Genomic DNA, 15,862 nt, shown 5'->3' with positions numbered 1-15,862 from the left:
TTTAGAGTCTTTTGCAAAAGACTGTGACTCCACTGCTAGAAACAAATCTGAAGCTATGTTCGACTCAGCGACTGACTTTACTAGAGATGTCATTCATTTCTGTATTTGTATTTTTGTCTATTGACTTTGAACGTCTTTGAGGTGTTTTTGTTTCAGTATTTTCCTTTCTAGAAAAACATTTTTGCAGTTAAAGAAGGATGAAAGAAGAAAGGATAAATGTATCAGCATTTGGGTCCATGTCTGGTGCTGATCAGGAAGATGGGCAGTGGAAATGACATTATGTTTCCAATCTGAAGCCAAGATCAGTTACATCCATTTCCTGGTTGTCTTCTAGCCAATAAGTGCCAAATTAATTTAAAGGGAATTAAATCATACAGACACCAAAAGGAACAACCTCAAATGTTTCTTATCATTGCTCAGCTTATTCACTGATACAGTTTTCTTCCCTTGGATTCATAAAGCAATGTAATATATAAAACAATACAGGCAGTATGTATCTGAGTTGTGTCCAGGTTTCAGGAACAGCATAAGGCTTTGGTCTGCTCACCTCCCTTTTCCTGTTCCCATGCTTTGCTTGCATTCATGTTGCCATAAAATGAAACAGATGAAGTATCTGGAGCATTGTTAAAAACTAATTTGGAGTGGGAATTTGCTAATGCAGTTTATTGTATTAAGTGATGTGTTTGGTTACAGACCAAGTAGCTCGTACATGGAATCTTTTTTTCCTGTCAGCATCTACCTTTGAGCTAGTGAAAGTTGTCCAAGAAAATAATCCCAACTGAGAACAGCTGGTCCAAATAAGCCTTTCAAAGGATGATTGGATATTGCATACACTGTGGTATTGTCTATGTATTAACTGGGGGGATTACTTTTGAAAGACTTATTTCTATAAAGGGACTGGCTGACACAAATACTATCATCACAGATTTTGTTTTAACACAGCTGTTGAAAATACTGTAGCCTGACAAAGCTCTATCAGCTAATTACTGGATGTTTATGAGAGTGACTTAAATAGCAGCTCCAGACTGGTATTTTAAAATTGTTTTCATTTTCATTTTTAGTATAAGAAATATGACCCAAAACAATGGGATAAGACAGGGACAAGAGATAAAAAAGCTGGAGGCGGGGGATTCAATGGGAGAAAAATGGTTACATAAGTGAAAGAGTGCATGAGTGTACATGTATACTGGGGCTGGGGAGTGATGCAAGAAGGGGAGAGAACATAAGAATCTTACTACTTTAAATCTGTCCTTTAAAATTTTTGAATTCAGTTATCGTGCTGATAATCTTCCTGGATGTTTAGCAATGTTTATATATTCCCAGTGGGATGGAGTATTGGATGGAGAGTCAGGGCACTTGTAGTCACATTTTCATGTGTTTTGGCACGTTATGATGAGAGCAGGCTTACAGAAACGGTGCACAAATCATACAGAGCTGTCAGAAGTGAGAGGTGTAGCTACAGCACCTCTTCTGACCGCTGCTGCAAGGGGCTTGGGGATAGCAAAGTGTTGCTGTCTGCTGTAAACATGACTGGTTGGCTTCTGGCTTCTCATGGGGCCACCATGCTTCCTGAAATATCCCCACTCCAGTGACATTGCATACATCTTGTCTTTGCAGCTCTTCCGTGGCAAGTGTGTGGTATCACATTTACTGTATTTAATTGATCACTGTAGTGTGACAAAAGGAGCAAAAATGTTATGGTTTGCATTAACAAATTGGAGAAAACTGCTATTGCTCTAAATTATCTGCTCCATGAAGCAATTGATTTCTGGAAAGAAACTCTTCCGTGTGACATTAGGTATTGCAATACATCTCCAGTTTTTTGGCCTTTAGCTGCTATGGTGGTAAATACGACTGATTTTCAAATTTCGGAATATGAGCCTGTGCTGTTTCTTTGTAAAAAGCAGATTTCTGTCAAGCATGCTGTCTTGGTTTAATTTGAATTTCCCAGCCAACACACCAATAATGTTATAGATTTGATTTGCCAAATTAAATATACTCATTTTCTGTTGTGAGACAGAACCAGGAGCAAAAGCAAGGCAGGCCTAAAACTTAAAAAGGGTATAAAAAAACTTTATTAACTACAGAAAGACAGAAAAAAATTCAGAATAAGATCTTCAGACCACTCCCTCCTCCCCTCTCCCAACCTTCTTAGCAACAAAACAAACATACAAAAAACTACTTCAGTCAGTTCCCAACTTAAATAGTCCTTTTCAGTTCACTTCAGGGAGAGAAGTTTCCTCCTGTCAGGCCATAGGGACTTCTCCACAAGGAGGGAAAAAAACATTTCTCTCGTGTCTTCACTTTCACTACTCACATCCGCCCGGGAAAACTTGCAAGTCGTGAAGCTCCTCCCATCTTGACAGCTTTCCTAAAGCTGTGCTTATGGGCCGTGTTAGACTCATGGGGTATTTACTTTTAAGAATCAACTTTTCCAAAACAAAAATTTTCTTATCTCTCTTTCTCTCTGTTCATGCTTCATCTCCAGAAACAGATTCCCTTTTCACCTCAGGACGAAGGATCCTCAACACAGATTCTTTTGATCAACAATCTATAAAAGGGAGCATTCCCAAGTCCTCCATGTCTTTCTCCATGGTTTATAGGAATATTCAGTGCAGTACAGTCCATCCTACAGCTCACAAAAGGATTTTCAGCCGTCTTCACAGCATCTCCTCGTTCTCCTCCCATCTAAAAAAAACTTAGCTCTTGCTTCACTGACTTTGTATCTCTTCTGTTTTTCCCTCTCATTCAAAGGAAGATTGGACGTCCGTAAGTCTTATTTGAGCACTAAAAGAGTTAGTTTCGCACACAAGTTGCAGGGGCTGGGCCAGGTCTAGGCCGAGCTGTGTGAGGGGTGGCTGAGGTGTCACTCAGCCTTTCTGGGGCTGGGCTGCAGCCCCACACTGCCCATGGCCACCCCTGCTCCCCAGACAGGGCCCGGCTGCCTCCCCCAGGCTCCCCTCCAAAGCTGCTCCGAGCCAGCAGCAGGAGCCGAGGCCCCCAGAGCCGTGGGCCCACAGAGGAGGAAGCAGGGATAAGGTCTTTTATCAATGAGCCTTTCCTCCCCACGGCCATCGGGTCCCCTGGTTTGCAAAGGGGGCCCAGCAGCCTCCCGAGCCCCCCATGGGAGGAAGCCCAGGCGGGGCTGGTGGTACCTGCTCAGCCACCGGAAATAAAAGAGAACTTTTTTCCCACGTCACCGCCTTCAAAATGTGTGTTCATGGAGCGAACTAACTTCTCTAATTGGCTTCTCAGGCTGTCAATAACTCAACCAGCCTCCAGTTGGTCCCATCAACTCACAGAGGAAGTTCTAATGGAGAATAACCTCTCTGATTCTGCCCTCCCCCAGGTGTAACCAGCACACATACTCATAAAGGTGATGAGTTTCTGAAAGTTTTTCTTTAATGCACAAAATCCCTCATTGAACAGAATTCAATAGTCTATCTATGAGAATGGCATTCTATAAGACAATATCATTCTCTTTATACAGCTATTCATTTAAACTGAAAATCCCTGGTGGAAGGTATATGTCTAACAGAGCCTTGAGCTATCAGTGCACTTCAGGACTGGAATCTATATGATGCTTCATCACAGATGGACAGCTTGTGGACAAAAATACAGCTTACCACCTGAGCATAAACGTGAGGGAAATTGGTAAGGCAGTATATAATTAATGCTGAATTTGATCCAGGATACCTTTCCTTTATGAGAGAAGATCAAGATTTTTAGTGACAGTGTTTTAAAGATTGATTTATGGTTCAGCAAACTGTAGAATATTGAGTAAAATTAGAAATGTATCATGGCACAGACTGGGAGAGAAGTCCTTCCACTATACTGCTGGCTCCACATTCTCACAGGGAAACATTCTAAAATGGTGTTTTTCTTTTAAAATAAATATTAAATGCTGATTCTTTTCAGTTTGAGAAATATGAAGAGCGTGGCTGTAAAATGTGATAGGAAAAAAACATAACATGAAGAACTGTTTTTAATGTTCCCCTGGGAATGTTGTGGTTTTTAATATTTCAGAAATGGGTTTGCTTAGCCCTGAGGGAAAGGGATTGGAAGACTATGATAGACGTGAGCATGCACGAAGACTGTATATTCAGTATTAGGGGGAAGAAATAGGTCACCGTGTATTAGATAGCTCATTTGGTTTCCTTTAAAGCCACAAGAGATAGTAACTGCTAAGCTGCAGTTAGGAAGTTGCCCTGTTTTCTGAGGGACAGGGCAAATAAACAATGTAGATGTTCTTGCTTTGGTATACACAAATACACCTGTTAATTCATGCTTTCGTGTGGAGGTGATGGTGCCTTACTGGAAAAAGTGCCCGTTTATGCAACAGCTCTAATTATTCATGTGCCAATGCTGAGCTGCACATGGCTTAAGGAAAACATTTTTAATGCGGGTTATATAGAAGGAAATAGTTTTCTTGTTATTTTTTGGTAGTTTATTATACATTATGCCTGAGAATGTTCCATCCCAACACCCAGAAAGTCAAGCAAAAGTGTCAAGATGCCTTAATGAATGAACAAGAAGCCCCTGGCTGAACTCCAACATCCAAATGAAGCACACGAGTGGTGGCAGCACAGAAAGATGGCCAAGGGGGAAAACAGCAATGCTGTCCTGAGCTTGCATGGACAGGGTGAGGAAAGCCAAGGCAGCCAAGGAGGGACAACATGATGTTTTATTCAATGAGGAATTGAGGGATATCTCTAGTTCATCTGCCTTTGTTCTTATGGAAGATTTTAACTTCCTAGGCATCAACTGGTTAGTATCATACAGCAGACACAAACAGGTCCAGGAAATTGCTGAAGCACATGGAGAAGAACTTCTTGGTGCAGGGACTAATGGAGCCACCTAGGACAGGTACCCTCCCAGCTTTGCTGTTTGTAGACAGAAAGGGTCTTGGGGTGAACAGGTGAACAGAATTTAGGAAAAAAGAAACTGTGCAGACATTGGAAGCAAGAACAGGCAACACAGGAGGACTAGAGAGATCCTGTTTGGCACTGCAGGGAGAAAATTCATGCAGTCAAAGCTCGACTAGAGTTCAAACTGGCCAGCACTCTGAGGGACAAAAAAGGATTTTTAAAATATATTAATAGCAAACAGAAAATCAGAGAGAACACTGGTTCTGATTGGCGGGGTCAAATACAAAGGGATACAGACGATGTATTTAATGACTTCTTTGCCTCTATCTTTAACACCAGTGATGGGCTCTGGGGCCCCAGAAAATCTGTGTTGGAAGACTAGGACTGAGGGGATGATGAACTCCCAGCTGCCCCTGGACTTTTTCAAGATTAGTTATTCAAGCTGAATGCACATAGATCTATGGAGCCTGACAGGATTAATCTCAGGATACTGATGGGCCTGGCCAAAATTATCACAGGACCTCTCTGCATTATTTTTATTCGGTGGTCTTGGGAGTCTGGAGAGGTCTCAGTGAACTGGAAGCTGTCAGTGTTTCAAGAAGGGTAAGAAGGAAGACCCTGGTAATGATAGACCTGCCAGTCTTACTTATCAGTGCCTGGTAAAATAGTGGAAGTTTTTTGAGAGACAGTCCAGCCGTTGATTATAGTGAACACAGGTTCACAGGGAAAGTCCAGCTTAACTAACTTAATTTCATTTCATTATAAGGTCACGCACCTAATTGACCAAGGGAAGCCAGTAAATGTGGAGTTTTGGAATTTTACCAAGCTTTTGATACTACTCTCAATCAACTGCCCAGCACAAAGATAGACAAATCCATAATATGTTGGGTAAATGAGGTAAATCAGACTGGTAGCCAGTCACCACCAGCATTCCCAAGGGCTCCATTTTACAGCCAGTGCTTTTCACTGTTTTCATAAATGATTTGGAAACAGGAATGAAGTGTACAGTAAGTAAGTAAGTTTGTCAATAATAATAAATTAGGAAGAGCTGTGAATTCCCTCAAGGGTAAAGAGGTCCTGCAGAGAGACCTGGGGAGCTGAGCCATCACCAACTGCAGGAAATTTAACTAGACCAAGTGCTGGATTCTCCTTGTGGGACACAGTAATCCTGGTTATTCATACAAACTGGAGGATGAGAAACTGGAGAACAGCACTGTGGAAAGGGACCTGGGGGAATCTGGCAAACTGAATCTGAGTCAGCAGTGCCCTGGCAGCCAGGAGGGCCAAGCGTGTCCTGGGGTGCATCAGGCACAGCATCACCAGCCGAGCAAGGGAAGGGATTGTCCTGCTCTGCTCTGAGATGGGGCAGCCTCACCTCGAGTGCTGGGGGCTGGTTTGGGTGCCACAATAAATGAAAGATATAAAGCTATTGGAGTGTGTCTAGAGGACGGTGACAAATGTGGTGACAGGTCTTAAGGGCAAGGCTTAAGAGGAAGTGGCTGAAGTTGCCTTGGTTTGTTTAGCTTAGAGAAGGCTGGGGGGTGACCTCATCACAACCTACAGCTTCCTGAAGGCAAGCAGTGGAGGGGAGGGGCTGATCTCCTCCCTCTGGTGACCAGCGACAGGACACAAGGAAATGCAGTGAAGCTGCACTAGGTAAGTACAGATTAAACATTAGGCAAAGGTTCTTCACTGAGAAGGTAGTTGATCACTGGAACAAGCTCTCCAAGGAAACTGGTGGTGGTACTAAACCTGTCAGTGTTCAAGGAGCATTTGGATGATGCTCTAAGAGCATATCCTGTGATTCTAAGTCTATAGAACCTGATGGGATGCATCCCCGAGGAAGGGAGCTGGCCAGTGTGATAGCCAGCTCCCTTGGAGTTACAGGGGTGTCTTTGGCAGGATTAAGGAAGATGATCCTTCCCTTCTACCGAGCACTCAACCACATCTGGAGTGTTGTAGGCAGTCCTGGGATTGCCAGTATGAGACATGGATATACTGGAGTGAATCCAGAAAACAGTTCCTAAAATGATTAAAGGATTGAAACATTTGGGATGATACTGAGAGACTGTTCAGCCTCAAGGAAAGAAGGTCTGGGAGGGAGTTTTATCAATGTATATAAATACTTGGTTGGAGGGGTATAAAGAAGACAAAGCTAGTCTCTTCTGAATACTGCAAAGTGGAAAGACAAGAGGCAATGGACACAAATTGAAATACTGGAAACTCCACCTAAATATTAAAAAACCAATGTTTTTACTGTGTGCAATGCCAAGCACTAGAACAGATTGCCCATGGAGGTTGTGGAGTCTCCACCTTTGGAAATATTCAAATTCCAGTTGGACAAGGCCCTGGACAACCTGACTTTACTGTGAGCAAGGGGTTGGTTGGAGCAGATGACAGCCAGATTAATTCTGTAATTAAATCTTGATTTTTAGAAAAGTCTCGCATTTACTTTTTCCAGTGTAGCACAGTCAAACTCATACTGCACTGCAGGTGACATGAGCATGAAGTCTAACGTGTATCCCCTTTACTCTGTCAAGATGACTCTAGAGGTGGTCAAGCTGGAATGCCTCTAGTTTTCTACCTGTCACTTAATGCAATTTCCATTTTGCTGTAAATTTCTGGTAAAGTTTACTGTAAATCTGCAAATTTCTTGCAGTATGTTTATGACTCCAGTTCTGTAACTTTTCCTCTGATCCTTGAGCATAAAGAAGGAAAACACAATTTTGAATGTTAGTAAGAAATTCCCTCAGGGTGGTGCAATTTCATAGGCAATTAGAAGCTGCATTAGAGTGGAAAGACAAAATAGGCCTGCTACTGACAGCCTAAATGCAGAAGAAAATGACCCCTTGTACCCCAGCAGTATGATGGCTTTGCAGACTGGAATAAACATACATCACCCTAAATAAACAGGCTGTGAAATACAGCCTGTTTTATTTAAAGGGTGGTGGTTTTATTTTTATATTATACTTGGCATTTCCTGATTTAAGAGCTGCAAGCTGTCTTCTGCCTACCACATGTTTCTGTTTGTAGTTCTGGCATTTGTATAACCCAGTGGTAGAAACTGTCATCCAGTTTCTAACTCGCTGTACATTAAACATAGCAGTCAGAAGGATCCTAGCTCCAGACAATATGTTTTGCACACCAGTATTTTTCAAAGTCTTCTGCTTTTAGTCCTTGAAGAAAATAAAGCGAATTTATGTCTAGATTTCATAGAGGATAATTTTAGACCTGTATAAAAGGGTTTAATTCTTTCAAGTATTCCATTTAGCACTAATTTGTGTTGTAGTGTAATCTGTGTTAAGAAGTAGATTCATGCCTATGCACATTTATTCTTAGGCTGTTTTTTCTCTTTGCAGTTACCGTCACAGTCTCTGACATCACAGTATATGAGTTCACTGATTTTCAATCCACTTACTCAGGAGAGTGATATGGTAATGAATTTGATTCTGGCTGTTCTTGAAGAACAAATTGTGGCTGCTCAAGTCCATTAGGGTCTTTGTCTCCACCAGCACCAGCTAGGGAATGGAATGCATATGAAGGTATATGATCAAAAACTGCTGAAAGAAATCACAGCAGTACATGAGTGCAACACAGTCCATAACTTTTTGCTATGAGAGAGAATAAAACCAGAGAGCAATAGGCCATTTCTAGCTGGCTCTCTAAGGCCAGCTCCAAAGTACTCAGAGATATATATATATATAAGAACAGCATTAGCTGTGCACACAAGACCTAGAAAATTTCATTGACCAGCTCTTCTACTATTGCTTACTAGGCCGCACAATTTTCTTACAGAAATTGGAAAGTTCAAGCTGCCTCATACTGAATGGTAAAGAAAAAAAATGGAATGACTGGTTGCAACAAGATACCTAAGCAGTCTTCAATTTTAAGATATATTCCCTGGAGTCTTAATACACGAAAGTTACCACTAAGTCTGCAAATGCTATTTTAGTGCGCTTTTCTCCCTATGAACGTCCCAAATTCTCTGCTGTTCTGAAACTTTCTATATGCTGTCTTTAGTTTCTTCACAAGCTTTTGATTTATGTCTAGTACATTGTGGCTGATAGTATGCCTTCCTTTCTCTGAAAGAGTCTTTAAGATTGTCCACACTTTTAAAAGAAAGGCAATTCTGGTTTTGACCCACTATTTTACTCAGCAAAAGGTTAAATAGAAAAGTTAGGCTGAGTCAAATCAGCATGTGCAGAGTATTTTAGCTATTCAGCATGCTGATGATTTCATAAGTACCTGTGTGCCTGTTTTCACCCACAGTACATATAAGGCAGCTGCTGTGGTAAGCAAATTTCAAATATTTCCCTTTTTTACACAGCATGGATGTGAGCAGTAACTGTCAAACTGTAACTGTATGGTAAATCGACACTCAAGCTTGTTTGAGCCTACAGTCAATCATTGTAACGAGTGAAGTAATATTTCCCTTTGCTGAAGCCATCCTAGTTAAAAGCACATAATCAACTCGATGTTCAATAACTGTTTTAAATGATTACTTGTAGTGCTTTGTAAGTAGTTTTATCAGGCTTATGTATGCGTCTGTATTTGGCAGACTACCTGCTGGTCTTTCTCACAGGCTGTTCAGGAAAGATGGATTGGGAAGGCAAGTAGGAGGGCATGTACATTGTGAAAAGGACTGCCTTGGGTGCTTGAAGCTTTACCTTGGGACAGTTGAACCCACGGAGAGCACGGATGAGGACACGAGAACAGACCAGTGCAGTTGATGTCACAGACGTGTCTGTAACCAAATCATCCGATGAAGAAGAGGGAGGTGAAGCCTTCTTTGGACACCGTGCCCTAGAAGCTCTTCTGCAGTTGAGAGACCTTACAGTAATGAGAATTATGTTGAATTATGTTTTCTCTTCTTTTGGGACTACTTGAAAAAACCTGATCCCAGAAGCGGGTATTTTTCAAAATTTACTTTGGACTAAGTGAAAGCTTTGACTCAAACATGGACCAGTTCTGTCTCTCACTGCCACCTTCTGCAAATAAAACTTGGAGAATTTGAGATGAGAAGGTGGGGAGGTCCTAGTAGCTCCATGTGGGTTGGTCACCACCTTAGCACCTTGCTGTGGATGAGCGTTCCGGTGCCCTTCCAAACCCTCCTGCCCGGAGCCGTTCAGGTTTCCCCTACCTTACCTTGGAAAACCATCACGCACGCAGCCCTGGCTGCAAGAGGGACCAAGGAAGGCTCACTCTCCTCGCCTTCCCCTGGCTCTCTGATCTCGCCGAGGGCGAGTCGCTCCCGCCCAAGGCGAGGTGAGACCGGGCGGGGCAACCGGGCTCGGGCTGCAGGTACAGAGGGAGGGAGGGAGAGAGGCCGGGCCGGGCGTCCCGCCCCTGGGGCACAGCCCGCCTCGCCCGATTATGTCACCCGTGCTCAAAACAAAGTTAGGAAAGTGGTTTCAGCCTTTCCGCGCTCTCGCTTCCAGCCCGGGGAGCTCCGGCCGGGCCAGCCCGAGGCGGAGGCGGCGCAGGTGAGTTGGGGCCGCACCGCGGGACGGAGGAGCTGGGGCCGAGGCCGGCGAGATCCGTGCCCGGCCGGGCCGCTCTCCCGCCGCTTCGCCGTGCCCTGCAGAGAGAGCCCCGCTGTCCGCAGCGAGCCCCGCTCTGTCGCAAGCGGCGCTTCCTGCGCGGTGCCCGCGGGCACAGGGCCCGGCGGGCCGGGCGGGCTCCGGCCCCGAGGGCAGCGGCAGGGCGGGGGGCACGGGCTGCCCTGGGCCCCCGCTCAGCTCGCTGCCAGGCTGGGAGGCGGCACGCAGGTGTTTGGGAGCGGCATCCAGCAGGCTGGGGCAGCCCCCGCAGCGCCGGCTGCGGCGCGAACGCCGTGGGAGCAGCTCCGCCGTGGGGCCGGGGCTGGCGTGGGGAGCGACAGCTCCCAGCCGGGGCTGCGACTGTCGTGACTCCTCCCACACGCGGGATGTTTCCCAAAGGTGGTGCCCAAAAGTGCCGGTGGCGGGCCGGCGCCGTGCCGTGCCGTGCCGTGCCGTGCCTCCTGTAGCTGCGTGCCGAGGCTGACGGGCTCTGTCCGAGAGAAACCCCCGGCTGGCCTGGCCGGCTCGGGAGGTGCCCCGCGGGTTTTCGCTTCCATACAGGTTCAGAAGACAACTGAGTTTGTAGCTGGTGACTGCCTGCAGGCCCACCAAGTGCTTGTTGAAGAAGGCAGTGCTGTTCCTGGTGGTTGTGGAGATGATTCCTGTGTCCCCCCTGCGATAGTTTGGTGTCACTCTTACGCTGCTGTAGCACTTATGTGATCTCTGATTTCATTTTCTGTCTTTCTTGATACTGAAGGCTTATGATGACTGTAAATGACAGTTATAAAAGAAATGTACTGCTGCCGGGATAATAGATTGCTTAATGTACACCAGTAGAACAGATTATGACTGGATGTAGTGAAATGTGGGTAGTGTCACAACTGGGAGAATGGTGAAATCCCTCTGGAGCACTTCGGCTAATTTAATGTGCTCATCTCTTTTCTTAGTTGCAACTTTGTGGTTTTCAACAGTAGTTTTCAGCTTAGTTTCTCTTTTCTTTTTAGAATGCATGAATTATTCTGATGCATGGGTAAAAATTTATTGGTTTTCTGTGAGTTGTTCTAAGAACTCTGATCCCCATATTTGAGCTTCAGTAATTGTACAGATTGAAAGGGAACTGTTACACCCAGAAGTACAAAATTGAAAATTAAATGTTGGTCTTTAAACTAGATTCTCATCTTCCATGAAACCAAGAAAAGAAATCAAAAGTCAGAGTTTGAAGTACAAAAAGGCAGATGTATTTCTGTGAATGGATTAAGTAGTAAACGAGATTTAGGGCAGCAATAGTTTACAGTCTCATGGTCTGCCAGCTCTCAGAGACTTAAGTTCACTGCTGCTGGAATGAATGAGGTATGTTTGGTTCCTTGTGAACTATATCTGCTGCCACCACCACCCTTTCCTCTTATCTTGTGGTAGACTAGAAGATAGTGGTAAAACAAGTAGCAGAAATAAATGCACTAAAGAGCATCACTCTGCAAGCTTTGCTTGTGGTTTCTTCAGGCCACAGGATGAATGTGCTGCTTCTGACAGGTCTCTCTTTTCCTCCTATTTCTGTTCATTGACAAATAATATCATAACTTTTTAGGTGGATAAATGGAGGAATAAAGAGTATAGTGATCTGCCCTGATTGCCTTTCCACCACTTGCTAATTTGCAGTCTAAATATATACAAGCATATAGTCCCAACATGTAAGTTGGGAGTAACACATCTATAGGGTTTTGTTTCTCATGTTGAAAAATGCAGATTTAGTCGGTTCAAGTTAAACCTGATGTAAAAAAGTAATTGATTCCACTGTTCATGACCTAATCCATGGAGAAGCACCAGGATATCTGTGTCTGATTGAAACAGAGTTTAAAGATTTTGGACCCGTCTTATTCCTTAGTCTCACAGAGGAGGTGTCAAGGAAAGTGAAGGGTCTTGCTGGGGAGCTCCATTAACTGAAGAGCCGCATAAATGAAGTCAGGGATCCTGCACAATTGTAAAGATAACTTTCTGAGTAATTGGCTCACACAGAATGTGGAAATCATATCTCTATTCAAAATCAGGACTGAATTAAAATCCAATTAAGAATCTGTAATGAAGCATTTTTAATTGTTTACATTGCAAGACTTTTTTGTACAACTGAACAGGATGAAGTACACCAAGCCTCCTAATCAAACACAGATAAGTGGATTTGCTTATATGTGTTTCCAAGGCCTTGGAAGTGAGCTGTGCAGAGCAGATAGCATGAAGGTTATCTTGTTCTGCATATAGGAAAATATGACTCTTTTAGTATCATATTTTACCATTACTTTTTGCAGTAGAAAAACGGTGGACTAGCAAATTAAATATTCCTGTGCCTCACTGACATGCTCTTGCCCCATAAAAACTTTCCCACTGACTCAAGTGAAGATATTTTCCAAAGGCAAGTTTGTAGTTTTAGAAAATATGAACGTTTTGAAGACAATAATTCATGCCAACCTGGCTTCAAACTGAGTGCCAAATAACTAAGGAAACACTTGGAATATGTCTCTCTGTCTTCTAGTGGAATATGCATTAACTTGGGTCCTCTAAGGTCCATGGCCGTGTAGAAATTTTCTACTAACTTTTTTTCATGAAAAATGAATTCTTATTTGAAGAGAATGTTTAATTTGCATCTCAAAATCCTTTAACTTAGGTTAAAGATGTAACGTTACTTGAAAAACTAGAAATAGAGATTGTATTTTAGACTTCAAGCCAATTTGTTGTTGGTTTTCAGGAAGATAAAAGGTTCTGATTCTTTTTTTTCAGAAGTTACATTTTTAGCAAGGACTTTTGGAGGAGGCAGAATATTTCAAGGTTTTTTTTTTTTTGTGAAAATGGTGTATTTTAAAGATGTTCTTGTCAACCTGATTTCACCAGCTGAAAGTAGCTCCATTTAGCAGTGAGTCATTAGGAAACCTGAAAGATAAGACAATTAAAAGGGGTATATACTATTTAACTTAAACTTTTTGCAGGTCTTTCCTTCAGGGGGAGGGGGTTTCCAGTGCAAATAATTTGTCTACAAATGGAACAGCTCATGTGAATTGGCAGTATTTCCTGCCAGAACGTTATGTTACACCACTTACTAATATAATGCTGTTATCAATATAGTTAATCACATTTAATTTCAGTACTTGGAACAATGCAGCACAATAAATTGTGCTTAAGAGGCATTTTCCAACATAAATGATTCTGTGATTCTTTGCAGTCAGATGGACTCAGCTCAGTTTTGACTTCACTACATTTGGAATGTGTTGTGTATGTTGTAAGATGCTCCTTCTTAACAATAGTTTTTACATCCCTGGGCACACTTGTGTCACCATCCTGCTCAGGTATTGTGTAGGTCAGCAGTTTCTGAAGACATTGCTGGTTCTTGCAGCCAGCAGGCAGGCAAGGAACAAGAGGCAGGGAGAAAAGTTCTTGGAATCGGTTTTCTTGAATAAGGCAGAAAGGGCAGAAGGAGGGAGAGGAGACAATGGGTCTTTAAGCCTGCAGAGACTACGGGCAGGGTGCTCTCAGTTCTGATGATCTTCTGATTATTCTGCAACAGTGATTTCCATGATGATTGCTGCCCCTAAATTCAGTGTCCCTCTATAAGGAATTTGCATTTCCAGGCAGCTCTTAGCTTTTGACTTCTTCCCTTCATTAAAAAGGAAGCACCCAAAGCAATGAAGGAAGAGGAAAAGATGTATTTCTGCTAAAATCATTACCTAGAGTAGCCTTACTTCTCAAGGATCCTAGCAGCACTTAGCAGGCCCATTTTCACTTCATCCTGCCTTTTTAGTATGGACCCCTAAGAACTGCTTCTATTTAGGCAATAAATATCCTGTTAGTTGTTTTTCGTCAGTGTTTTCATATTGAAGAGCAGGATGGGGAATAAATGAATATGCCTGCTTACTTTAGGTGTCTGAATTTTCATACATGGTTAGTTTTATTTACTACTTCTGTAGAGGCCAGCAAGAAGCCAGGCAGGAGATCTTTTGTCTTCCTCTTCCTCTGGGGAAGCTGATCTTTGGGAGAAGAAAATTTTCTTGCAAGCCCAGTGAAAACTAGTTGCTTGGATGCAAAAGATAAAAATGAAAGTTTAATGAAGACATGTTCACCAGTCAGAGTTGGAATGCTGCATCATAGTGCACAAAATTGACATAGTTCGTTTTTTCTCCCCAACATTTGTATTTGTGGATTCATCTGTGAACAAGTGGCTGGTGGGGAGTAGTTGGCTATCTGTTTTGGAATCCTTAATCACTTCACGCATATTTTCTGTTTTTCTCCTGTTTTGCAATTAATATTGTTGGGACACTGCTTCAGATATATAATCTGGATTTTTCTTCTTCTTCTTAGCTTTAAGGTTTGTTTTGGCTTTTTTAAAATTTTTTTTTCCTTAACCAGTAATCTTCTGAAAAGGAGAAATTTCATTTATATGACTTTGGTGTATGTATAACACACAGTATCTTCTCCCAGGTTTTTTTCCTCCTTGACTTCTGCTGAGGTCCCTTACCTTGAAATAAATTGTAAGTAATTTTATGGAAACTTAAAACCTTGTTGTGGTATAAATGAAGCTTTAAGCTTGCAGATAGCAAAGTAGGTGATTCTAATGGTTCTCCTAATCTTTAAAAGCTAATCGGGTCTGACTGGAGAATTTCTCTTAAGACTGAATCTAAACAGTATGTTAAGAATGATTCTAAACAGAATTTGGTTCTCCCACACAAATCTACTTAGATGAAAGGAATTTCTACATGACTTAGTTTTTTTCTTTTACAGGCCAGTGGATGTAGGATTCCTCTATTGTCTCTGCTTTTGCTACTCCCCTGAAATTATTTTCATGACACATTTCTTTCAGACTATCTTCTTGTGGTCCCTCATAGGAACTCCAGCTTGCCTCAGATCTCTCCCTCTGGATTTAAACTCTGCACACCCACTTCATGGTGCACAATCTCCCAAGATGAAGAGTCATGAGAGATCGTGCACATCCTGAGAGAAGTGAATTCAGACTGTGTGGAAGAGGCTTTGATGATACATTTCATCACAAGATTTTCTGACTTGCATCTTTTTACTTGAAAAGCCAAAACTGGAGGAATGAAAGTCCCCTTTTATTCATCCAGTTGTGTCTAGGTGTCCATATGGTTAGGCCAAGCTTTACAATACTTCCAAGACAGCTCAAAGTTTGATTGTCTTAGTCATAGTTGAGAAAAAAACAGGTATCTTCTTGAGAACACTACTTTGTATCTCTGCTAGTTGTTTTAAGTGTGGGACCTGAATTTTTACATTGGATGGTCATAAAATCTTTTTTTAAATGACTAGAAGTAACACTGAAGTCCACTGATCTAGTCTTGTTTCTCAGGAGTGATCTCCTCAGCCATTATTTTCAGACTTGTGTTTGGTCTGTTCTTCCATGATGGCAGAACTGTACTGCTCTTGCAGCCAGGGATTCAGTGCTCCACCTTCTTCATCCTT

General features: G+C 42.6%; 1 protein-coding gene across 2 annotated transcripts in view; it reads left to right on the top strand.

The window, feature by feature from the left end:
- Positions 1 to 10,248: 10,248 nt before the first annotated feature.
- Positions 10,249 to 15,862, top strand: part of CRACR2A (calcium release activated channel regulator 2A) — a 55,200-nt gene continuing 49,586 nt past the window's right edge. Inside the window, exon 1 of one of the 2 annotated variants that reach the window (XR_015801267.1) lies at positions 10,249 to 10,351. The gene's annotated coding sequence lies outside the window, so the exon portion shown is untranslated. Of the gene's footprint in view, positions 10,352 to 14,491; positions 14,920 to 15,862 lie in introns of those variants that run through there. The other variant, XR_015801268.1, reaches the window with a different exon arrangement.

Source organism: Sturnus vulgaris, chromosome 2 (genome assembly GCF_052056855.1).
Source record: "Sturnus vulgaris isolate bStuVul1 chromosome 2, bStuVul1.hap1, whole genome shotgun sequence".
Classification (NCBI taxonomy): domain Eukaryota; kingdom Metazoa; phylum Chordata; class Aves; order Passeriformes; family Sturnidae; genus Sturnus; species Sturnus vulgaris.
The sequence above is the reverse complement of the archived record's forward strand: the minus strand, read 5'-3'. Positions and strand labels throughout refer to the sequence as shown.